Here is a 26,595-nt window from a genome sequence, read left to right as displayed (position 1 = left end):
TCCGGCCGTGGCATTAACTTTAATTCATTTCTTTAACTTCAATCATTATCGTAATTGTAATTTTTTTTCTTAATGAGAGCTCATACCAGCGTAGAAGATACAGGTGCACATGTTTTTATGGAGCGGTGTGTAGATTATTAAGACTTCTACTTAGCCGTAAGGAAGGAGAAAAAGAACTGAGAGTTTTAAAGCGAGTGGCCGTCGCGAATGGATATGGAAACTGGGAGATGCTGAGAATTTATGATAAGGTGGGACAACTGGAACGTGGGTTCTGCGACTGAAATCGGTGGAAGGGCTCTACAGCGCAGGCCTCTGCCAACTGCGGCGGTCAGCAAAAGACTGGTTATATCGCGGCACGGCAAGAAAACAGCGGCCACATGAAGCAGCAAGCTGCTACAGAGGCAAGCCTGCAACAACGCCATGGGTATGTACGATATCCGTTTTCAAATTAGTGAGTTAGTTGTTGTTGACGGCTAAGCAAAGAAGTATCGTGTCTGTAGCAGTAGCTGTATAGACGTCTCCTTTCAGACTATAGCGGTGTGGTCCCAATCTTGTGTTGCCACGATTTATCCATAACATCGATGTTGCTTCAGTAGGTTTGCCAGAACTTGATTTTACAAAGTCTTACTGAAATTGTAACTGTGGATCGCAAATTTGAAACTGTAGCCAATGTACCATCTTGAGGAATATATGTGTCGTTCCCTATCTTAGAGTGATACGTTTTCAATTTCCAGCAAATGAAATCTTGCATCATCACAAACAGAAACCACCTGTACTGTTCGCCTTCACTCGACAGCAAGTTTGTATTAAACAGTGTCGTCATTAACAAAGTGATTTCTGGTAGTAATCCGGCATCTACATCTGCATCTACATGCATATAATTCAAAGCACTGAGAAGAGCATGGTTGATGATACTTAGCACGGTACCACACAATAGGGTTGCTTTCCGTCCCAGTCGCTTGTGAAGCACGCGAAGAATCAGTCGTTAAGTGCCTCCGTGCCCGATTTAATTTGCCTGATGTTGTCTTCGAGAACGAGGATGAAGGATAACTAAAGATTCTCCACCTAACATTGGAATTTCTAACCAACTGCGTCTGCCACATCAGGTTTTTCAATATTCTCGTGACGCTCTCCCGTGTGTCAAACAAACCTGTGACCACTCATGCTGCACTTCCTTGTATACGATCAACATCCTCCCTTAGACCCACTTGATATGGGTCCTATAAATCAGACCAATACTCTAGAATGGATTGTGCGAGGGTTTTGTAAGCAGTCTATCCTGCCAATGAACCGAAGATTGCCCCCTGATTCACTCAGAACTCAATAGATATTACCATTCCATTTCATATCCCTACACATTATTACACCAAAATATTTGTAAGAGTGTTCTCAATTGCTGTTCACCCATGTACTGCAGCGGTAATATAACGTATCTTTGACTTCTATGACGGGCATGGGTGTGTGTGATGTCATTAGGTTAGTTAGTGTAACATTGTTGCTTTAATTTGATGTGAAAGCGGTGCTGATAGACAGCATATTAAACTTGATTCATAACTAAACAGGTGCCTTATTTAGGATTGTGAAAATGTGAGATTGTAATCTTACGGAACACATCAAATATGGAGCAAATATTGGGAGACTGCATACAACACTGCATTCATAAAATAACACACGAAGAACGTTGAAACATATGCAAGAGGAAATTAACCACAACCAACCTATTCAATTTTCATCCAAAGAAGTTAGATTCGTAGCGCAATCCTGTCCGTCATGTAATTACCACACACTGGTATACTAAATTCATACTAACTCTCTGTGAAAATTTCCCGAAAAGAATAGCTGAGGGCTACTTTGATGATTACATCACATGCTTCACGTGGACAACTTGGCTTACACAAAGAGTGCAACTCCACAATAATTCTGATAATTTAAATAAATTAGATCGAAAAGCAATTTACAAAAGAAAAACAACTGTGTAAGCACGTGGTACTGGTCTCACAAAGTACACCCCACGTGGGTTGAACATAAAGAAAAGTTGCTATATTGAAACATATTGTCAAGATGAGACGTTATAATCTCATGCACATTCGCATTTAAGATTGATGATCTTAGTTAGAGTTACTGATCAACACGTGGTTCCACTTTACTCACAAAGTAGTGACAAAGCAACTACCGTAATATATTCTGAACTTCACACTCGAATTACACTGCGTTGCAATTTAAGATAACATTAGATATTTTAGTGCTAAACCTGAAATAAAGGTAACTAAATTTTCAGTTAGGCTGAATTTAAGAAATCCATTGTCCTACGGACTTAGCAGACACGCGCTTAGCCGGAGATCTTACCACTTCAGACGCTCGCCGCGGACAGACTGACCTGCGCTCCTACCGAGCGTGCTTCCCAAATACAAACTGAAGTGACCCGAGAGGCAGCTCCCTATGCCAACATGACAAGGGACGGACAGGACCATAGTAAGGATAGAAACCTCTTTGCTTTTAGAAAGCGTAGCTACCTGTTCCGTCGTTGGTCCTACTGTTCTCTAGCAGACAGGCTTGTCTGCTACCATCAAGCATGCAACTAGAAATACATTTGCTCATTCATCCTCTCACACAAAAGGGAAGGGGGATGACAGTATCTTATCATATACAGTATATAAAAGAAAACGGATGTAGGTTCCGTATGAGACTGTGTTACATGAATTACATATAAACTGTGTTTTAAAGTGTAGTAGTGTGACAGATCGTTCTTGTTTATGTGTAAAAGTAACACGTATCACTGATCAGTCTCCTCCCAGATAGTCAGAAACACCACAGTAAATTTAGAAGGGGAATTTATGCCGTAAAGGACAACAGATTTCAGAAATTAACATGAAAGGAATCCAACAGAGACCTTTCATTAGGTTTAAGTAGTTCTAAGTTCTAGGTGACTGATGACCTTAGATGTTAAGTCCCATAGTGCTCAGAGCCATTTGAACCATTTGAACTTCTATGAAAGGTACCATTATAGATATCTGCTCTTTAAAAGCAGCACATAAACACAGCTTTTCTTCCTAGAGCACTTCTTGATACATAACTCTATTATCTGGAATCAATGTAACGTTCTTACTAATTCAAAGCCATAAATATACAACTTGGAGAACAATAGTCCCATCGCATTTCCATAGGGCACAGATGTACGTTCTTCTACATGTACCATTTGTCTCTCCATCGATGATCATATACCGCATCCTCCGGACCAAGAAACAACCAATCCCGTCTCAAATTTCGTATAACATCCCACATGACTGTACTTTCTTCAATACCCATTGCTGTGACACTTCACTTCCTCCTGTGTCGGACATCAGAAAATGTGTGTGAATTCCTAAGGGACTAAACTGCTGAGGTCATCGTCCATAGACTTACACACAAATTAACTTATACTAAGAACGACACACACACACCCGTCCGCAAGGGAGGACTCGAACCTCGGCGGGAGGGGCCGTGCAATCCGTGACATGGCGTCTCAAACCGCGCGGCCACTCCGCAATGCTGTGTGTGAGCTCAGAATACTTTCTACAGTTCATCTATGCGGACTGTATTGGTACCACTTGTGCTAAATTTCTTATAGATGGATACAATCGTATTTCTTGACCCGAAGCATGTGGCGTTACTTTAGGAACCTGTATACCTGAGTAAATAATATGCCTGTCCTCTCGGGCGCTATTCGTGTGTGGCTGCTGAGATTCCGCTTGGCGTTGAGTATGGCCCTGCTGCATCCTCTGATTCCTTATCCGCATGACAGTGGTGGTATACTGCTCAATGAGAGCAGGAATATCGCGGAACGATAAATCGCACACTCGATAAGGCACAATCTTGGCTTTCAAATTCCGGCTCGTGCTAGTTGAGGTTTAGTCATGTGACACCATACATAAATGATGCTCTCATAAACAAATGTCAACTGCGATGTCGCAACGACAAACCGGCAGCATTATTTTTTCTTATGTACAGAATGTATAAGTAGGCTGTTTATGTTTATATGTTGGTAACGCCACGTAGTGCTCTGTATGAAAGTCGCTGACTGCGTTGTGTGCAGTCTGTGGCTCGTTGGACTCATTGTTGGAATATTCGCTTGTGTAGTGTTGGGCAGTTAGATGTTAACAGCGCATAGCGTTGGGCAGATGGAGGTGAGCCGCCAGCAGTGGTGAATGTGGGAAGAGAGATGCCAGAGTTTTGAGGTGTTAGTATGAGCGGACGATCTGGACGTGTGTTCTTAAGGAACTTTGGCAAACTGGATGTCATGAATTGATATATATATATATATATATATATATATATATATATATATATATATATATATAATGACTTTTGAATATTATTAAGGTAAATACATTGTTTTTTCTGTATCAAAACATTTCATATGCTAGCTACATGCCTATCCGTAGTTAGTGCCTTCAGTAGCTTGAAACTTATAATTAGCTGGCAGTATTGGCGCTCGCTGAATTGCAGTAGGTCGAGTAACAAAGATTTTTGTGAGGTGAGTGATTCATGAAAGATATAGGTTATCGTTAATCAATTCCATTCTTTTGTAGGGATTGTTGAATGTCAGATTGCGTTGCGCTAAAAATATTATGTGTCAGTTTAGTGATGATCAGAATAAGTTAAGAGAGAACTGTCTGAGTACGTTGAGTTTCACTCATCTGTTTCAGTATCAAATAACGTAGTTTATCAGCATAGTCATTCATACAACTTTAAACATAGCTGTGTGCAGCAACCGTGAAAATGTTTTTATAGTAAAGACAGCTCACAGGTTGCAATACATTTTATAGTCGAATTGACCATGGTTTCGACTCCTAAATTAAGGGAGTCTTCATCCGTATTTATATTACATACTTAAGAAGTTGAGCACAACAGGCGTTTTTGACGTTAAAATTGTTTGACGTGAGCTGCTATGCTCAACTTCTTACGTATGTTATATAAGTTCTGATGAAGACTCCCTTAGGTTAGGAGTCGAAACCATGGTCAATTCGACTAAAAAAATCCATTTGCAACCAGTGGGCTGTCTTTACCATATATAAAAAAAGCACAGTCATTCTTAATTTTCAAAGGGGACGTTTCATATTTCTTAATTTTTCAAAGGGGAAGTTTCAAATGTAGATGTAATTACTGTAACCTGCTTTGTAATGTTGCACTGTAGCAGTAGTCAGTTGAAGTTCGTTGCGTGATAACTTCACGCTGTTATAAATTTTAATGATAAGCAGTGTGTATGACTCATCTTTGCAGAGGGTGAGAGTTAAATTAGGGTAGTTGGACGGTACGTTGCTGGCAAGGACGCTGTGACGTGGGCGTCGCTGCTGCAGCCCCAGCCATGGCTGTTGCAAAGTGTGTGTGGGCGGGGTGCCCGCAAGCAGTGCGGCCTGTGCTGCAATCCTCGGCAACTTCCAGGTCACTCGCTGATCGCATCTCACGGCGCGGCGGCTCCGGTAACGGCTTATCGATATAAGTGGGGCTCCCCAGAGGGCGAGAGGCCCGCGCCGGGTGTCCGCGAATATCCTCCTCCGTTCTGGCAGAGTGTTCTGCCTACCACTTCACACCCAAGGTTGCCAGCGTTCCACCCCTTTCAGCCAAAACGTGTACAACTATCATCACCACTGTAACTGTTCTGAAAAGGCGCACAGAAATGAGACCAGCACATTTCATACCTCGTTTCACAATTTTCTGCTGGAGAAGCTCAATTATTACGGTATCAGCGTTGTTGCTGTTAATTGGTTCCCACCTATGTTAATGAAAAGAATTCAGTGTCATACTAAGAAATTTAGGAAATCCCAACTTCAAAATGGAGAATAATCGCTACAGATGTATTCAGTGACTGACAATGTGTCCATTTACGTTTTTGTTGTACTCATAAGGGAACCTCCCCATCGCGCCCCCCTCAGATTCAGTTATAAGTTGGCACCGTGGATAGGCCTTGAAAAACTGAACACAGATCAATCGAGAAAACAAGAAGAAGTTGTGTGGAACTATGGAAAAAATAAGGTAAATATACAAACTGAGTAGTCCATGCGTAAGATAAGCAACATCAAGGGTAGCGTGAGCTCAGGAGCGCCGTGGTCCCGTGGTTGGCGTCAGCAGCTGCGGAACGAGAGGTCCTGGGTTGAAGTCTTCCCTCGAGTGAAGAGTTTACTTTCTTTATTTTCGCAAAGTTATGATCTGTCCGTTCGTTCATTGACGTCTCTGTTCAATGTAATAAGTTGAGTGGCTCTGTTTTGCGACCGCGCCGCAAAACCGTGGTAGACGAATGGATGTGCCTCTCCAATGGGAATCGAAAACATTTGATCGCAAGGTCATAGGTCAACCGATTCCTCCACAGAAAACACGTCAGATATATTCTATACGACACTGGTGAAGGCATGTGCGTCACATGGCAGGAATATGTTGTCGACCCACCTAACTTGTACACTTGGCGAATGGATAAAAAGATTCTTCTACCTTGCCCGATTTAGGTTTTCTTGTGGATGTGATAATCACTCCCAATAAAGTGATCGCATCGGATGGACAGATAATAGTTGTCTGAAAATAAAAAGTTAAACTTTTCACTCGAGGAAAGACTTGAAACAAGGACCTCTCGTTCCGCACCTGCTCACGCTAACCACGGGACCACGGCGCTCGTAAGCTCTCACTCTCCTTCATATTGCCTACCTTGCACATGGACTATTCAGTTTGTTTATTTCGCTCATTTTTTTCATAGTTCCACACAACTTTTTCCTGTTTTCTCGATTGATCTGTGTTCAGTTTTTCAAGGCGTATCCACCGTGCCAACGTATAACTAAATCTGAGGGGGGTGCGATGGGGAGGTTCCCTTGTCAGCAACAAAAAGATGCAGCTATTATGACATACGGGCAACGGTCTTGCCGCAGTAGATACACCGGTTCCCGTCAGATCACCGAAGTTAAGCGCTGTTGGGCGTGGCCAGCATTTGGAAGGGTGACCATCTGGGCCGCCATGCGCTGTTGCCATTTTTCGGGGTGTACTCATCCTCATGATGCCAATTGAGGAGCTACTCTAACGAATAGTACCGGGTCCGGTCAAAGAAAACCATCATAACGACCGGGAGAGCGGTGTGCTGACCACACGACCCTCCTATCCGCATCCTCCTATAAGGATGACACGGCGGTCGGATGATCCCGATGGGCGACCTGTGGCCTGAAGACGGAGTGCTCTTTTTTTAAATTATTATCACATATATGGGGTGTTCATGAAGTCTCTCCGTAGTGCCGTATGTTACCCGCGCGTGTCGTATGCCGCAGTGAGTATACCGAAATGAAACTCAGTGAAATACAAGTTAGTAATTTATTGAATATTCATTTTTACTTACAGATTTTATCAAATTTTGAAAGTTTTCCCCCTATTGTTGAACACACAATTCAATTCGTCTAAACATGTTTCCAAACACAAGCTGTAACATTTCTACTGTAACAGAAGCAGTGAAAGTCGAATTAATCGATGGATTTTGGACCATTTTTGTAGACAATTGTTTTCGCTGCAGAACAGAAGAGAAAGTCACGTGGTGTTCAGTCAGGCGATCGCGGAGGTCAAAGTCCCTGTGAAATTATGCGATCACCAAGAACATCAGCAAACAGTGACATTGAAACGCCAACTGTATGCGCGGTTACACCATCTTGTTGAAAATAACCGTTCAGTATTTCACATAACACCAAGTTCTCCTACGAATGGGTACAGAATATCACTGCAGTATCGTTGTGCGTTCATTGTTCAGTTGAAAAATATGGGACCCACAATCCGACGTCTAGAAATTGCAATCCAAACTCCTATTTTCATAGAATGAAGTGGTTCCTCATGAATACACAGTGGATTTGCAGTACTCCACATACGAGAATTTTTCGAGTTCATGTACCCGGATAAATGAAAGGACACCTCATCAGTGAAAAACGTTTCATTAAGAATATCCTTTCCATCTTATTGAACGAAATTTCTGAACTAATGACAATAATGCAGTCTCTTGCTGTGATCAGTATTTTTCCGTTCTTGCACGACTGTCACTTTGAATAGGAAAAGTTCTGATTCTTTCCTTACAAATGGGTGGGCCGTTCCGACCCTAACATCGATTTCCTGGGCGAGTTTTCTTACTGACTTGTTCGGACTCATGGAAATTTTATCGGAAATATCGAGTAGTTTATCCTCAGGAAAAACGCTAGGACGACCACTTCTCCGTGCATCTGTCACTGCATCCGTACTTCGAAATTTGTTAATCAAATCTCGCACAGTATCGCGATGTGGGAGTGTTGCCTCCGGGAAAACTGAATTAAATGTTTGACGAACTGAATCTGTGTATTTACCGCCAGCTTTGAACACTTGTTCGACTAAAAACGTACGTTCTTCAATGGTTAACATTTTAACAGTGACAAAAACGAAACAAACGAACGAAGGAACTAAAGTTAAACGTTCACGTCAACACGTAGCGACACACACGAACGATACAACTGACGCTGGCTGATATAAACGAAACTGTGGAATGTTGGGAGAGTCCACTTGAAGGGAAGTAACTCAGGCAGGCGAACATTAACATTCACACGGCACTCGCGTCTAACAATCATACGGCACTGCGGAGAGACTTTTTGAATACCACTTAGAACGAAGAACTTTATATGAGGGGCGTTCAGTACGTAAAGCAACAATTTTTTTTCCTTGGCAAATTTCGCTTGAAAAAAATTAGGAATGTGTTGTGGGACATCGTGGAATATTTCCACTTCAGCCTCTATAGTTTCAAGAAGTTCCGATAGAGGGCGGTGCTGTAGGTAGGCATCAAAATGGCATTTTCAACGAAGGTGCGTTCCAACACAGGGCTGCCATTGATTTCTTTTGGCGTAAAACCAAAGCATCGCAGACATTCATAGGCCCTTGCAGAATGTTTAAGGAGACGTGACAGTGAAGAGAAGCATGGCGAGCCGTTTGGTAAGGGGTCTATCATCATTGCAAATATGCTCGCCGCGTAACGGAAGGCCATATAAAGCAGCGAAGGACTATATGAGCGGGATTGCTTGTACGTTATGAGGCTGATCGAGACACTTTTTTGTCGAACATAGTCACAGGCGATGAAGCATGGATTTGTCACTAGGAACGCAAGTAAAATTGCAATCCATAGACTGGGGCCAGCCGACCGCTGTGGTGGAGCGGTTCTAGGGGCTTCAGTCTGGAACCGCGCTGCTGCTACGGTCGCAGGTTCGAATCCTGCCTCGGGTTTGGATGTGTGTAGTGTTCTTAGGTTAGTTAGTTTTAAGCAGTTCTTGACCTCAGATGTTACGTCCCAAAGTGCTTAGAGCCATTTTTTGGACTGGTGCCACACCAGATCTCTTCCAAAGAAAACATTCGAAGTCGCACCCACAGTAACGTCATGGCGGGCAATCTTCTGAGACTTCCAAGGTGTTATTCTCTTTGAGGTCCTTCCTCATGGGGAAATGATCGGGCTCTGAAGTGTGTTGTGCTACCCTCAGGAAACTGAAGAAACGACTTAGTGTGTTTGTCGTGACAAGAATGCAAAAGAAGCTTTCCTTCTCAATGAAAGGCTTCACACAAATATGTGCACCTGAGAGGAACTCAAAAAACTTTATTGAACTGTTCTTCCTCGTCCACCCTACAGTCAGGATCTCGCACCTTCCGATTTCCATCTGTCTCCATGAAGGATATTTTTCGCGGGAAGCATTACGTGGATGATAGGAAGATTATTGAGGCAGCAAGAGCTCCTACACCGACCAGCAAAGTAGTGCTTTGCCGGCTTACAGGCCTTCCCAGAAAGGAGTGTAAGGCCATCGCACTGAATGGAGATTATATCGAAAAATTGGGTTTTGTACCCAAATCGCACTGATGGATATTATATCGAAAAACTGGGTTTTGTACCCAAAAGAGTGAGGAATACTACGTTGTATTCGAATCCTCAATGAAACGAACTTGCTTCCAGAAAATAAAAGTGTTGCGTTACTAACTGAGCGCCCGTCGAATTATGAGTGTATCTACGTATGTATGGATGTAATCTATGGTAGAACTCATTTTCTACAACTGTCCACAGTAATCATGTAAACCACACAGAACCAGAGCGTAGGAGCAAATGACATGAAATTCATCGACATAGGCATCGCTCAAAATTCCTTCCGTTATTATTGACATCTGAGTCAACCCTGTGTCACACTGAACACGAATCTGATCTAATCTATTCCTAAAGGACTGCGCACGCTTTTGCAATCTTTCACGTAAACAAGCACGAAGGCTGTTGAGAGTTTGATACACATGAGCTTTCTTATGTTCCCACAAATATGATTCTAGTGGGAAAAGGTCTGTAGAACATGGAAGTCACAAATGTGCTACTATTCTTCCTGCTGATCTGCTACGGAATCTGTTACGTATAAGCCGATGTTCTTTAACAATAACAATCAGGATGATGATGCATATCTACGTACACATTCTGCAAGCCACCATAAGGTGCGTAGCGGAAGTTATCTGGTACCTTTACTACTATTTCCTTTCGCGTTCCTTTCGCAAACGGAGCAAGGGAAAGACGACGGTTTAAGTGCCTCCGTAAGAGTTTAATTTCTGTTATCCTGTCTTCGTTGACCTTATACGAAATGTACGTTAGGGGTATAGAACTGTTTGGAAGTCAGTTGCAAATGCCGGTTCTCTAAATTTTCTGGAAATTAGTGCCCGGAAATAAAGTCGTCTTCCATCCGAGAATTCCCTTTTGAGTTTACATAGCATCTCCGTGATAATATAGTGTAATCGAATCAACCGGCACCAAACTTGGCGGCTCGCTTCTGAACTACTTCGATGTCTTTGTTTAATCGAGTCGGGTGCGGATGCCAAACACTCTGCAGGAGCGAAGGATGAGTCGCAGAAGTGTTCGGTACGCTGTTTCCATTACTGATGAGCTACCTCCTTTATAGATGAGCCACACTTTCCGAGGATAAACCGAAATCAACCATTCCCCTCCCTATCTTACGTGTTCGTTCCGTTTCATATCGGTTTGCAAAATTACGCCTAGAAAATATTCGTCGTGATTCTACCAACAACTACATCAGCAGTATTATTTTTGAAAATTACAAGGTATTTTTCGTACTCATATGCATTGACGTTTCTCTACATTTAGAGCAAGCCGCTATTTGTCTGATCAAACGTTACTATGTCTTCATTCGTCCTTCTGTAGACCATGGCGATTACTTTGTCGTCCACTACAGCTTCATCAGCAAACAGTCACCGATTGTTGTCACCTTATCCATCAATAAATTTATTTATATTGAGAACAATAGCGGTCATATCACCTTTCCCTCGAGCAATGCTGACGATACTCTTTGATGATACTCTTTTCTCGATGTCCAGGACAAAACATTGCGTTCTACAACTTTAGAACTCGTGGAATCACTCACATATCCAGGAACCTGTTCTGTATGCTCGGATCTTCTTCGTTAACAATATAAGTGGGGCACCGTGCAGACGTCTCCGGAAATCTAGGAACATAGAATCTGCCTATTTCCGTTCATCTATGTTTCCAGGACTGATGACCCTATAGTTTGGTCCCTTTACTCCTCAAACCAACCAATCAACCATGCATGGTTCGTATTCCACCGATACATCCACGTTAAAAAACTGTTGATCCATTCTTAAATAAACAATTCGCAGAAGTGTACCCACCAAAAAATCAGATGTTGACATGAACTCCATATACTAAGAAAGATAGCTTTAGAGAGAGGCTGTCATTCCTTAATATTTGTGTAAGATGTACTCGGTCTACTACTTTGCTTCCGCTGTTTTTTCTCGAAGTTAGGGGCTTTATTGTGAAAAACGTACAAAAAAAATTATGATTAATATTACTGCCCATCGCTAGCCACTACGTTCTCCCACCTTTCGAATACCATACCACACCATGCCGTGGCGGAAGATCTGGTCGTTATTTATGGGGATCCATGAATTGATTCAATTTGGCACTTGTTCTTATGATCGGAAGTGCTGGTCAGCCAGACTGTATGCCACAAACTGAAAAAGGTGGTAGTCAGAGAGAGCAAGGTATGGAGAATACAGCGGGAGGCATAGGATTTCTAATTTTAACGCTTCCATGTATATTTTGACGGGTTTTACGACATGGGATCAAGCACCGACCTGCTGCAAAATTACCTTTACGTGGCTATCGTTGTATTGTTGCCGTTTGTGTTTCAGGGCTGGGCTCGAACGCATCAATTGCTTTCGATAATGATGTGCTGTGACTGTCTTCGTCTGTTTTAGTAGCTATGAAAACGTTCTGTCTTCCCCTGCCATTCCGGTCTTCGACATCAAAATCAGCGTTCTTGAGCCGTTGAAAACATTCTCTAGCACGTTCTTCCACTACTTGTTCCCTCACCATTGGTCTTACCCAGCATTATAAGAGCCACAGCCAAAGATTTCTTGATGTTTAAGCATAAAATTAAAACTTTTCGCAAATGGCGAGAAATGCGTACATAAGTTGTCGTACTTTCTTATGATGCAATCACAAATCGACTAATATTTTTATGGCGTTATGTTTACAGATGGCTAAGCTTATTGTATTACACCTATGACCAACCACCTGAAACCTACTTGCCGTTACTGTCGTCTATTGCAAAACGGCGGAAGCAAAGCTGTAGACCTAACACTTTTGCAGTTCTATGTCCATTCTGACCCACAGGGAAATCACTTAGTATGTAGCTCTTTTTTACCTATTTTGTATCCACAGCAAAGCTACTACACTTTAAAGTAAGTTATCTAGTGCTACAAACACTACAGACACATTCCTTTCGTCTAACTCCGGAGCTTCCATGACATCACGTGGACTCATTCGCTGCCGCAGCCATAATCCATACGCCCTAATCGATACGCCCTTAGCGACGTGCGGTACTCAAGACTAATTACACGTTGTACTGTTCCTCTGAATGATTTGATAGGAATCATTTATTGGCGGACGTAAATTCTCTGAATCGCTACGCTATTTAGTCGAAATAACGATCACCGCCCTCTCTTTGACTCGCGACAGGGGGGTCACTACTCATATACCAATAACCACAGCCCTGTACCAATCCAAATACTTTCAAAGGACTCCCAGATTCGGCCACTAGACAGTCGCTAAACCGTCTCCGGTTTCTAGCGCTGTCGACGGAACTATAAATTTTCCTACCTCCAGTTAGCTCTGCTCCACCGCCTCTTCTTATCTCGTACGTGTAGACCCTGGAGAACGGCGACACAAGCCTGGAAAAACGGCAAATAAACACGCCCTTCAAGTCAGCATAGCCCGCCCAAGCAACAACCTGTTTTGACCTAAAGGAAGACTGGCCCATTCAGAAGGTTCCTTCCACTCAGATACTGCAAATCGGCTTCAGCGTACGCAATAGCCGCCATGCTACTATTCAGGTACAGACACGGAAGGATAACGTGCACTCTGTGCAACAAGTGGAAAATCAGAAAGCTCAAAATGAAAGATGTAATGAGGTGAGGAATATGGAGGTCCTACCTGTCCTTCTGAAGCATTAAGTGTTGCACTCTGAATTTAACCATTTTATTATCTTGTAAGAACGTTTCATGTAGTTTTATGAACCCCTCAAGCTAATGATACTCTGGTAGGGTCTACATAGCCTATTTCACAAGATGGGAATGGCATCAAGGCGTCTGATAGTCACAACAAGGAGCTGAAAATGAGCACTAGTTAATAACGTGGGCAATAACAAATTCTACATCTACATGACTATTCTGCAATTCACATTTAAGTGCTTGGCAGAGGGTTCATCGAACCACAATCATACTATCTCTCTACTATTCCACTCCCGAACAGCGAGCGGGAAAAACGAACACCTAAACCTTTCTGTTCGAGCTCTGATTTCTCTTATTTTATTTTGATGATCATTCCTACCTATGTAGGTTGGGCTCAACAAAATATTTTCGCATTCGGAAGAGAAAGTTGGTGACTGAAATTTCGTAAGAAGGTCTCCCCGCGACGAAAAACGTCTATGCTGTAATGACTTCCATCCCAACTCGCTTACCATATGTGCCACACTCTCTCCCCTATAACGCGATAATACAAAACGAGCTGCCCTTTTTTGCACCCTTTCGATGTCCTCCGTCAATCCCACCTGGTAAGGATCCCACACCGCGCAGCAATATTCTAACAGAGGACGAACGAGTGTAGTGTAAGCTGTCTCTTTAGTGGACTTGTTGCATCTGCTAAGTGTCCTGCCAATGAAACGCAACCTTTGGCTCGCCTTCCCGACAATATTATCTATGTGGTCCTTCCAACTGAAGTTGTTCGTAATTTTAACACCCAGGTACTTAGTTGAATTGACAGCCTTGAGAATTGTACTATTTATCGAGTAATCGAATTCCAACGGATTTCTTTTGGAACTCATGTGGATCATCTCACACTTTTCGTTATTTAGCGTCAACTGCCACCTGACACACCATACAGCAATCTTTTCTAAATCGCTTTGCAGCTGATACTGGTCTTCGGATGACCTTACTAGACGGTAAATTACAGCATCATCTGCGAACAGTCTAAGAGAACTGCTCAGATTGTCACCCAGGTCATTTATATAGATCAGGAACAGTAGAGGTCCCAGGACGCTTCCCTGGGGAACACCTGATATCACTTCAGTTTTACTCGATGATTTGCCGTCTATTACTACGAACTGCGACCTTCCTGACAGGAAATCACGAATCCAGTCGCACAACTGAGACGATACCCCATAGCTCCGCAGCTTGATTAGAAGTCGCTTGTGAGGAACGGTGTCAAAAGCTTTCCGGAAATCTAGAAATACGGAATCAACTTGAGATCCCCTGTCGATAGCGGCCATTACTTCGTGCGAATAAAGAGCTAGCTGCGTTGCACAAGAGCGATGTTTTCTGAAGCCATGCTGATTACGTGTCAATTGATCGTTCCCTTCGAGGTGGTTCATAATGTTTGAATACAGTATATGCTCCAAAACCCTACTGCAAACCGACGTCAATGATATAGGTCTGTAGTTAAATGGATTACTCCTACTACCCTTCTTAAACACTGGTGCGACCTGCGCAATTTTCCAATCTGTAGGTACAGATCTATCGGTGAGCGACCGGTTGTATATGAGTGCTAAGTAGGGAGCTATAGTATCAGCGTAATCTGAAAGGAACCTAATCGGTATACAATCTGGACCAGAAGACTTGCCCGTATTAAGCGATTTGAGTTACTTCGCAACCCCTAAGGTATCTACTTCTAAGAAACTCATGCTAGCAGATGTTCGTGTTTCAAATTCTGGAATATTCCATTCGTCTTCCCTGGTGAAGGAATTTCGGAAAACTGCGTTCAATAACTCCGCTTTAGCGGCACAGTCGTCGATAACAGTACCATCGGCACTGCGCAGCGAAGGTATTGACTGCGTCTTGCCGCTTGTGTATTTTACATACGACCAGAATTTCTTCGGATTTTCTACCAAATTTCGAGACAATGTTTCGTTGTGGAACCTATTAAAGGCATCTCGCATCGAAGTACGTGCCAAATTTCGCGCGTCTGTAAATTTTAGCCCATCTTCGGGATTTCGCGTTCTTCTGATCTTCGCATGCTAAATTAAGAATAAAATAAACATTAAATATGCTCATGTTCATAAACAACGACGTGTACATAGTTATGAGATAGTACGGCAAGACAGCCTGTTATCAAGATATAGGCGGATGACGAGGACATACAATACAGAATGTCACAGATCCAAATAAAGCCTTATTGTTAGTAGGCGCAACTTGCTGGTAACAAACACACACACACACACACACAAGAGAATTTTTTCCATCAGTCTTCTGAATGATTGGATACGAAACGCAACGCATTCGCCTCCACTTTATCTCAGAGTAACACTTGCACCTAACGTCATGAGTTACTTATCGCCTCCTTTCTGAACTCTTATCTTCCCGTACAGGTCTTACCCTCTACAGTTCAGTCCCACCGGAGTTATTCTTTCACGTCTTAAAACACTTCTTACCATCCAGGATCGTCTACTTGAACACTTCTTACCATCCAGGATCGTCTACTTGAACACTTCTTACCATCCAGGATCGTCTACTTGAACACTTCTTACCATCCAGGATCGTCTACTTGAACACTTCTTACCATCCAGGATCGTCTACTTGAACACTTCTTACCATCCAGGATCGTCTACTTGAACACTTCTTACCATCCAGGATCGTCTACTTGTCTATGTTTTTCAAATTATCCTCTTCTCGCAAATTCTGTGGAAAATCTCATTTCTTGACAGTCCATCTAATATTAGATATCAATCTATAGTACTACACCTCAAATGCTACGATTCTCTACTTTTCCGATAGCGCTCTAGACCGTAATTCAGGTGAATAGAAACGTACTTTCCCGCTAAATTTATTCCTCTAATTAAGACCGATATTCTTCTGACCGTAACGCTCTAGCCAGATTTTTACTTACAACGGCGGACCCAAAGGTCACAGAGTTAAGTTTTTGGTGGGCAGAGTTTTTGTACCACCGTGTTTGCCGGTACTGCAGTTGTCAGAAAGCCGAGTGCCATCACTGAAAAAAGTCATGACTGCTTTCCACAGAGTTCATAGTGACAACTGTTTAGTGTAATTGTCGTTATTTCAATGGATGATTTTCGGTAATGGCGTCCGGCAGCGAAATTCTACTTTTTTCTCGGAAAAATTGGAACAGAAACGCTTGAAATGTTAAAAATGGCGTAAAAGAACTATACAAACTAGAGAGTTTGAGTGATTTTCCTGTTTCGGAAATGGTGAAATATCAGTTGGTGAGAAATCTGTTTGTGGTCGTCCTTCCACGACTCGAATCCATGAAAATGTGGAAAACCTTTGCGCCATCATCAGCGAAGGTCAACGACGGACCACTGGAAACATCTTTCGGCGTCGGGAGTGACTTGAAGTTCAGTGCAGCGTACGGTGACATAAAAATTTGGAATGAAAAGAGTGACTGCAAAATTTATGCCACGACTGCTGATTGCCGAACAAAAACAAGGTGGCGAAGGAACATGCTGTGCTTCGAAAGAAGAGTCCTGAAATGATACAAACTTTTTCCCGAATCAAAGAAACAATGAAGCCAGTGCAAGACTTCAAGTTCGCCTCTCCCCAAAGAAGCTCGTCAGGTGAACATTTACAACGGTGAAGTCACTGATGACAGTGTCACTGAAGCAGAGTTACTAAACACGGTTTCCCGAAACGTCTTCACCAAAGAAGACGAAGTAAATATTCCTGAATTCCAATCAAGAGCAACTGCCAAGATCAGAAACGTAGAAGTCGATATCCTCTGTGTAACAAAGCAGCTTAAATTACTGAATAAAGGCAAGGCCTCCGATCCAGATTGCATACCAGTCAGGTTCCTCTCAGAGTATGCCGATAAAATAGCTCCATATTTAGCAATTATATACAACCACTCGCTCACCGAAAGATACGTACCAAAAGACTGTAAAATTGATCAAGTCACACCAATACCCAAAGAGGGAAGTAGGAGTAATCCGCTGAATTACAGGCCTATATCACTAACGTCGATTTGCAATACGGTTTAGGAACATATACTGTATTCGAACGTTATGAAGTACCTCGAAGAAAACGATTTATTGACATATAGTCACAACGGATTCAGGAAATATCGTTCTTGTGAAACACAAATAGGTCTTTATACTCATGAAGTAATAAGTGCTATCGATAGAGGATGTCAAATTGATTCAACCTTGTTGACTTTTAGTCCCGACTTATTGTTCTAGAGAGCACTATAGTCATACACATCATTCCACCTACATCATAACATGATCATTTTCGTGCTTCACCAGCATCACCATAACCCCGTAGCATAGTTGACAGTTTCATCAGTTGTTATACTTTTATTGTAACATAAAATCATCTGCAAAGTTTTAACGGTAATAAATATTGTCCACCAATATGTTTTTTAAAGAAACATCATTTACTGTTAGCTGTTTTAGTGCACAGATTGTAAATATTGCCCATGTATGTGTTTTTTACAAAAAAAATTATTGTCATCTGTTTTTATGTATTTTTGACCATTTTTAAATATACGTCACCTTTGACTGAACGAAAAGAAATCATCAGCATTCAATCCTCCAAAAAAAGCCAAGCAGTACTTGGACGAAATATTATGGAATTTTAACCACTTTGCACGACGGGAAGCCCGAGCTCATTTTACTGGACGGTCAACGTTGTTATCTTTCAGAAGGTACATGAAAAAACTAGTTCCAGAAATTAAGTCTGCGTAAATTATTATGAAAGAGTAAAACAGATCGCTCTGCTTTATAAAATAAACCTAATAGGCACTGTCTAACACTAACGTCTATTTTTCCATTGTTAATATTTTGAGAATATTCGGAGTAACGAATACTGTGCTCATATGAGTAAATACCACAATCTGCATTCGCGACGCCCGTACCGAAACCTTATTCAAGGTCGATAGCTATTTAAAGATTTGGAACAGTTTTCCTTGTAGTATCAGTCTTTCGTTTTTCAGGTCTCAGTGTTTGTCACCAACTGAACGAGTTATCTTCAGCAAGTTGTTAGACGTAAGTGGGCACGGATACCATAGTACATACTGCGCCCAAATAGCCTCCGCTTTGCTTCCTTTCTGCTTCTTCCCGTAATAGGGAACGATATCGGGCTTAACATCTCGCGTCTTTCCTCTGCACGTAGCGCGTTTATGGTACATCCAACGACTTCCCCTTGTAGAACGAACAGGTAACATGTTAACGATTAGAGCGACGTGTCTGGAATTTTTAGTTCACTATCTGACACCGGGTATTCACCAGAAATTTCACGGTTGTAAAAAAGCACAGTGGGAAAAATTCATCCCCATGCATCTGCCAAAAAGATTTAACTATATGTTTCAAGTTTTAACTTTTTTGGTGCAATTTTCCAGACTTAAGCAGTAACTAAATTTTGTAGCTGTCGTTTTCCACAACAAAGAAAGTAACTAAATGCTTTCTCATATTTACTTCCAACGTTCATATAATAAAAGGTTTTTATTTATTTTTTAAACTGCAATAACAGGGTGTAGCCCTCAGACATGTCGAGTCGCGTTGCATTGTAATTAGACATAAAAACACAGTTACTTTTATACCGCTTATCACTGCACATTTTTAATGAAGCTTACTGCACCGTAGGCTTCACATCTGAGAGTGTGAGAAATTAGTGTTATTTGTGAAGAACATTTGACGTATGACATTGCATAAGACTGATTTTATCAGTTTTGTAATAACCATCTTCCACTTTAATAGAAAAATCGCATTTTAACTGACAAGTTTTCGCACTCCACTTGTGACTTGGAAAAAAAGAAATTTCTCAAATTTAGTAATTGGACTGCACAAAATCAAAGTACTACTCTTCTCAGTTTCGACAATTTTCTGCTTTTGGGGTTTTATGACAAAAGACGAATGTTTACAGAAAACACTCTGATGAAGACTTACTGTAAAGTCACCTTGTGTCCTTTGTGCAAGTTTGCAAAGCTGTATTTTGTACCCAGTGACTCTGAGGAATATGTAAGAACTTTAGATGAATGGTACAAACGCTCTACTGTAGACACTGTGTGAAATGTTTCTTTCTGAATTCAGTTTCTAGATACCATCACCACGATTTTTGCACTATAATGTAAAATTGTTATCTTCCACGGAGGACAAGTGAAACCAAGACAACATCGTTTGTCTAGCATTCAGCGTACGGTCTGCAGTTTTTTTATTTGTTTTTTTAAACGGAAACTAGAAACTGAATTGAGAAAGAAACATTAGACACAAGGTCTACAGTACAGCGTTTGTACCATTCAGCCACTCAGTCACTCAGTCACTCGATACAAAATACAGCTTTGCAAACTTGAAGTTTTGCTGTATCATTACATATAGAGTAGTTGATTTTGCATATTACCAGAGATGCTTAGTCATCAGTCAGACTTGTATTCAATTTCAGTAGTTAAACATGTACGAAATTTTAGCAGTGCTTTTATTCTTGGCGTATTATTTTTTCGTCCTGATACAAATAAAAGAAAAATATTCTTTTACATTACAAAATGTTTGTAAAAATACTTCTTTTAGCCTAGTCATTCTTTTCATATTTTGTTCAAATTTGGCACTGTTAATAACGAAAGATACATCTTCTAAGAGAATTTAAGGACAAATTAATGATGTTGTAAATTAAAAGTTCTTGATCGTAACTATCCAGTTATCTGCACTCACTACACAAGCCGATAAGTAAGATCTCTCCAGTTCGGCGCACAGTTGGTCGAATTAAGCTATAATGAGGCACTAAGGAGAAAGGGTTACCACAAGCTAAAAATATTTCATCACACTTAAATGCGACGGTTTTTCATGAAAGAGGGTCACTTAGAATTTTTCTGTACAGTAGTATTAAAGATTTTTCCTGCCTTCTTTGTAGTTCCCACTATCAAATATCTATCTATAAATTGTGTTTTTTACACATCCTGATCGCTGCTTATGAAGGAAGCAAAGGCATTAATGACATAAATGGGCAAAGCTAAGAACCGGGTACCGATCAATCTGTTCATAATTTAAATAATTACGGTAAAGTACTAATCGTCCAATATTGGTTTTTTCATCCTCCTCACCATCATTAGAATCTGTGACACATTTAAATAATAAAAAATCAGTACAAACTACAAAGTAGACGATAAAAATCGTAAACGAAAAAATAATTGAAGCATAGTAACTTATAAAACTCGTAGAGACAGAAACGTTAACAAGAGCTTCTTGCCTGAAACAACCTGACAACGAATCCGATAGAACATGGATGGCAAGCCTGCATGGAACGTTGATACCAACCGCCTTACAGTGGTGTGGGGCTCAGAAGAGAGTTTCAATGATCATTAGTTGGCGGTGACATACGAATCTTGCCACATACATAAAGAGATCAACACATATACAGCTCGAAATTTTTAATAAACTGCACAGTGTCATCTTAACAATTAATGAAGAAGAAAATGGAATGTGAAAGTGTAGTGTTGTCACCTAAAAGAACACACTGTAAATAATCTTCAAGGAATATTGCAACTGACGACTAGTTAATGACCATGGGGGACATTGAACTAAATTTTTAAGGTAGATATGAAACAGATTAATCTCAAAGTAAACAGCACGCAACGATTTTTACGGTTCTCTTTACACAAAGCGATTACAACGTTATAAAAAGAAAATAAAGTGAGATCTTTCCTCAGTTGTACTGCCAACATTGTAGGCAGAATGTCGTAGTATCAAATGTAGAGGCACAAAGAGCTGGGTAGAAAAATATGTGAAACGTGAAACAGTAACACGTAACCATCTCAAATGACGTAATGAGCGAAGAAGCACAATGATAAAACACTGTATTCTTACTCGGGTAGACGGTGGTCCAAATTCTGGTTCTGCCATCCAGATTGAGGTTTTTGTGATCTGTCTAAACCGCTCGAGGCGAAAACCAGCATGGGTCCTTTAGGGAGCACACTCTTTCTTTTTGCTGAATGATAGAGAACCTCTGCCATCAATAATTTATCTTCTTTGAGTTAATGTAAGTTACTAAGCCCACCGGCTAATATATTAGTCATCTGTTTGAAAGAGCGCACTGGTCGATATAACGCGCTGTAAATTATGTAGAACTGGTCCCGTCTGTCGTGATCCACCACTGCTGAGTCATGGCAGTGTGTGTGTGTGTGTGTGTGTGTGTGTGTGTGTGTGTGTGTGCCAGTCGATTGTGTGTAATCGGCGCACTAATATGAGTTGACGAGGAGACATGGCAGAATGGCAGAGGGATATTGTCGTGTTTGGATGTACTTGTGATCGCAACGTGAATGACGCTGTCCTACATGGTGCTGTGTCATCACGGGCTGTCAAACGTGTGTGCAGCGGATGGTGCGTCACTGGCTGTCATATAACACAGAAGAAGACGCGAGCGCCACGCTTTGTCAGTGACAATAGCTGTCAAATATCTCAGTAATTGCTGCTGTCTGTGGATGCAGCTACACGTCAATCAGTTTACGAGTAAATTTTTCGAAGGGAACTGAATGGACATTTGGAGTCAGGTAACTTCCAAATGGACGTAACTCACTTCGGCAGATGAAGCAGCATATCTTCATCGGAGCAAACGACAGAGAAAATGCGCAGTTTTTGAAATGAAGCAAGGCACCGACGTGAGTGAGTGCCCCGACGGCCCAATGAAACGTTTAACCTGCAGTATGTGAAGGGTATAGATCAGGAAGATGTTTTGGGGACGTTTCCCTACTGTGATGTTGGCCCACTCATTCAGGAAACAGTGGATGTGTACCAGCAGCTTTATTTTGTCATTATCGCTGATCGCGTCTTCTACGGGGGTTGGGCAAAAACGTGGAAACACCTTGAGAAATACTTGAATGAACATAAATGCAGGTGCTAGCCAAGCCCGGAGGGTGAAGTTCTGTTATATTTGACCACGAACGGCATCTGTGCGATATGTACAGTAAGTTGCATCTGTTAGTTGTTTTCACTACAGTGTAGTGTGTAGTGACTGCATTACGTGGGAGCTAGGTGGATTCGAAACCCAGGTAGTCGAAGTGGCTGACGTTCCGAGAGGCACCGCATCGAAGCTTTATACTTCATACAGGGAAAGCGGGTAAACTTCATCCGCCATGTCACAGCATGGACGGCAGTGAGCGTTAAGTGATCGTGAAAAACGGTTATTGATGTGTGTTGTGACGAAAAATAAGTATACGACAGCTGCAGAACTGAATGTCGAACTCGTGAACTCTTTCAGCAACAAAACAACGCGAAGGGAGCTCCATAAGCTGCAGATTATGAGGCGACCTATAATTCCAATACAGCTCACCAGTTACGCAAATATAACTACCAGGAAAAAGTAGTAAGGGAACCGGAGTAGAACGGGGCACTGGGGCAGAATGAAGGTATACGTATTTTCGTGTCAAGGAGGTGCTGACAATGATCGGCAGTAAGTTGAGCTAGTTGAGACAGTGACTGCTCAACCTTGCCAGTCATGTTTCTTTGGTTTTCGTAAGCGTTGGATCGTGAAGTTTTCGATGTACTAATTTTTGCTCCTGGCTTGTAACTTCTGGTGAATTGGAAGCAACAAAAGGTATACCTACTTATTTACAATAAGACTATTGTTAGTAGATGCTTAGAATATGTTTTATAAGCTTCAGCTTCATTCGGTTAAATGTTTGTTTTCGTACCTTCGTTTAGTGGCCTTACCTCTGTACCCTGAACCATGTACCTGGGGCGGAATGAGGAAGTATCCCATTCTGCCCCACTACCTTTATAACAAAGAGACCACTTTTATTAGGCCCCTTATCTATTTTTATTTCGATTCCAGATGGTTAGAGTATATAAGAGGAAAGCAAATAGGCAGTCATGGTCTACTGAGGCCATGAACAGTGATGTGGGGGCAGTTAATTCTTCAGGATGATCAAGCTGGCGAGATTTCAGCGAATTGTGACAATGAACTACGGCCTAAGAATGACAAAGTTATTGAGGCTAATTGTTGTAGTCCCGGGTGCTCTTGGATGAGAACTGACAACATGGCCAACTCACTTCATATTTCACCTGAAATTCTGATGCCCTTGCCAAAAGTTAACGAAAGCATGGAAAGGGCAAAACGGAAGAGGTGGAAGACCATTGTTTTAACTGGTTCACTGTACAAAACAACGTTAGAAGCTATTAATAAGGAAAAAGAGGAAAAGAAGAAAGAGCAAAGAAAAAACTATTTGTGAAAGAGAATAAAATTAAGAATTATAAGGAAAGTTCTGACTTGTGTATTTTATTCAAAATCAGTTGAAGGTTGGGTCACTTGTTCGATGTGCGAAAAAATGGGCACCCGATACTTGTGCAGTAATAGCGAAGATTATGAGTCTCTCCTCATGTGTGAATTTGGAAAATAGCCTTAACAAAAGGATACAATACATGAAAACTGTAGTTTGACATTAACATTCACTTTAAACTAAATAAATACCGAGGAAGCCAACATTTTCTGCATTTCTGATGATTTTATATGTTTTTATAATCGCTTGTACTTACTACCCCAATCTGCCCCATGCATGCGGCAGAATGGGGCAAATGACACCTTTCTGTTTTTGAGTGAAAACAAAATTCTTTTATTTTATGGCAATGTTCTTGTATTTGTGTCATTAATACATCATAATGTGTTCATATAAAAATTGGTAACGCTTTTATTTAACACTTTTGTACTTTTAGTCAATGTTTTCAACTTAGTACCCCATTCTGCCCCGGGTCCCCCTACCTAACCTATAAAAGCTGATGGAGCAATGGAAGAAGGTTATTTGATTGGATGAGTCTTTGTGGCGTTCGATGTGTTATTCACTGGTTTGGTATTTAACTAATTTGTAAATGAAAATGATAGTCTTATTTTATTACATTGAGTAATTACTAAAATTTTCACCCCGCTAAAGATTTGATCAAGTTGCTAAAGAACTTCAAGTTAACGCCGTGTTAAAGTGTTGTCTGTAGGCTGTGTAAGTGTCACTAAATCACAGTTCATACAACAATTCCTTACAACTATTGATTAAGATGGAAGCAGTTATCTTCAGCAAAATGATCATTAAAACCACCGAATATCAGCCGCGCACAACACTGACGTATGTTACCTGAAACAATATTCTTCGCAACTCGTGCGTAATTAATTTCGGCTCCATACATTAGCTAGAAAAGTTTGTTATAACGTTCGTGCTATGAGCAGTGTTTTTTAAGAACCAATCTGATTCGTATCATTTTCATTCAAATGAGTTCGGGACCACCGGTGCACATTTATTTTTACACATTTGAATTATGTTCAGCATGTATGTCTGCAGAGTTGTGTAATTTGAATTTGCCGCTGAGACAATTGTTAATATGGCGGCAGACAATTGATAGAGACTTTCTATTCTTAGACCCAATAATTATTTTAACTGCTTATTAAACTTTACAGAAACTCTTCTATTTTTACTTCATCAAGCAAACATTTGATTTTTTCTAAGGAAAACACAGACAGAAACGCGATACAAATCGTTATCATCAATGGCTGCGCTCCTTGCAGCGGGAAGAAACAATTAACACACTTAATGCTTACTGAGAGAGGAATTATAGTTACAAATAATTATTCACTCATGTTTATAATAATAATGAACTCTATTTTCAAGTAATAATTAACAAATAATTACAATTTCTTAACAGACCTCAGTTTGATATATGTTTTGCGTGATGAACCTACAAAAGCCATCCAACAAAAGGTAAAAAACAAAGGAATACAAACGCAGATCATAAAAGGAATTTAAAATTATCATTGTCTTTGTATAATACACATCGATATGTCCAATCACAGAATATTATCTAAATAATTAATTCACTGTGTTTTCATATGTCTAATAGATAATGTTTATAACTGTTACAGGAATAATTTCCTCTCGTCGCACTGTAGCTAAAATTTATCTCGTGGATGTTACATCTTTCGCGTTGTTTCCAGCTTCTGGCCGAGTTTCCGTGTCAAGAGTGAAACATGACGTGGGATCGGTCATGATTTGGCCAGTCATATCGTGGTACTCCATGAGCCATTTGGTTACTCTGCAAGGCTGCGTTATTCCCAAGAATTATTTGACCTTGTTAGATGATCACGTCTATCCCGTGGTACAATGTCTGTTCCCCAATGTCGATGCTGTATTCCGAGACGACTTGGACCCTCTTCACTGAGTTCGTATCGTTCGTGACTGGTTTTGAAAGCGCCACAGTATTATCGAAGCTCTGTGGTCTTCTTTGGAGTGAAGGGTGCGTCATCGCTAGCCACCTTCCACCTTCATCATCGTTATCTGTGTTTGCCACTATTTTGCAGGAAGAATATTGTGAGATTTCCTTGAAAACCAGCCCAGACCTGTATGTACCATGAAGCTGTTTCGAATACCAACGGGTTCCCTACACTGCATTTGGCATGGCATGGGCTTGTGATTTTGGCGTCTCCTTATTTCTCCACAACCGATGTAGACCTTCATAACGGATACACAACGGACGAGTGACAAAGTGATTTTCGCAGGGTATGCGTTTCTGATTTCCTTGACACCAAGGCACGCTACCACACCCTGCTTGGCCTGCTAAATCACTCTGTGTTAATCCCACAGAAACTGTCTGGAACTATTTGGATGAACGTGTGAAATTTAGCAGCGGCTTAATTTTCCAGGTGTACGGGATCTACTGTGTACGGTATACCTGAAGAAAATTGTGAATCTCTTCCTTGCTTGACAGGACAGGATCGTCACAACAGAGTAGAAAAATTCTCACAAAAATCACGATTTTAGGCCACCTGTCCACTTAATTATTGTTAATTATAATTACTTCACCTGTTTTTGCAGACACTTTGGTAAGATGGAGCGTTAAGGTGTATCCTTGGACGAATAAAATGAGCAGTGTCCATACAGACGGAAGCCTATATGTGCTATGCTTTTAGAGTAACAGTGGAAAAACGTCGTACAAAGTTATCGAGTCAGAAACTTGTACCCCATTTTTCAAAGCACCCCCATATACTTCTTATTTCTCATATATTCGTTGAATCGTTGAACGTTGTGACCTTTCAAATGCCGCTGAATAGTTTTATCGTATG

The 26,595-nt window shown here is 41.2% G+C and overlaps 1 pseudogene; it reads left to right on the top strand.

The window, feature by feature from the left end:
• Positions 1-6,874: 6,874 nt before the first annotated feature.
• LOC126288379 (5S ribosomal RNA) lies at positions 6,875-6,992 on the top strand (annotated as a pseudogene).
• The last annotated feature ends 19,603 nt before the right edge of the window (positions 6,993-26,595 follow it).

This window comes from Schistocerca gregaria, chromosome 1, assembly GCF_023897955.1.
Source record: "Schistocerca gregaria isolate iqSchGreg1 chromosome 1, iqSchGreg1.2, whole genome shotgun sequence".
NCBI classification, from domain to species: Eukaryota; Metazoa; Arthropoda; class Insecta; order Orthoptera; family Acrididae; genus Schistocerca; species Schistocerca gregaria.
Note: the sequence above shows the minus strand (reverse complement) of the source record. Positions and strands in the feature narration are given on the sequence as shown.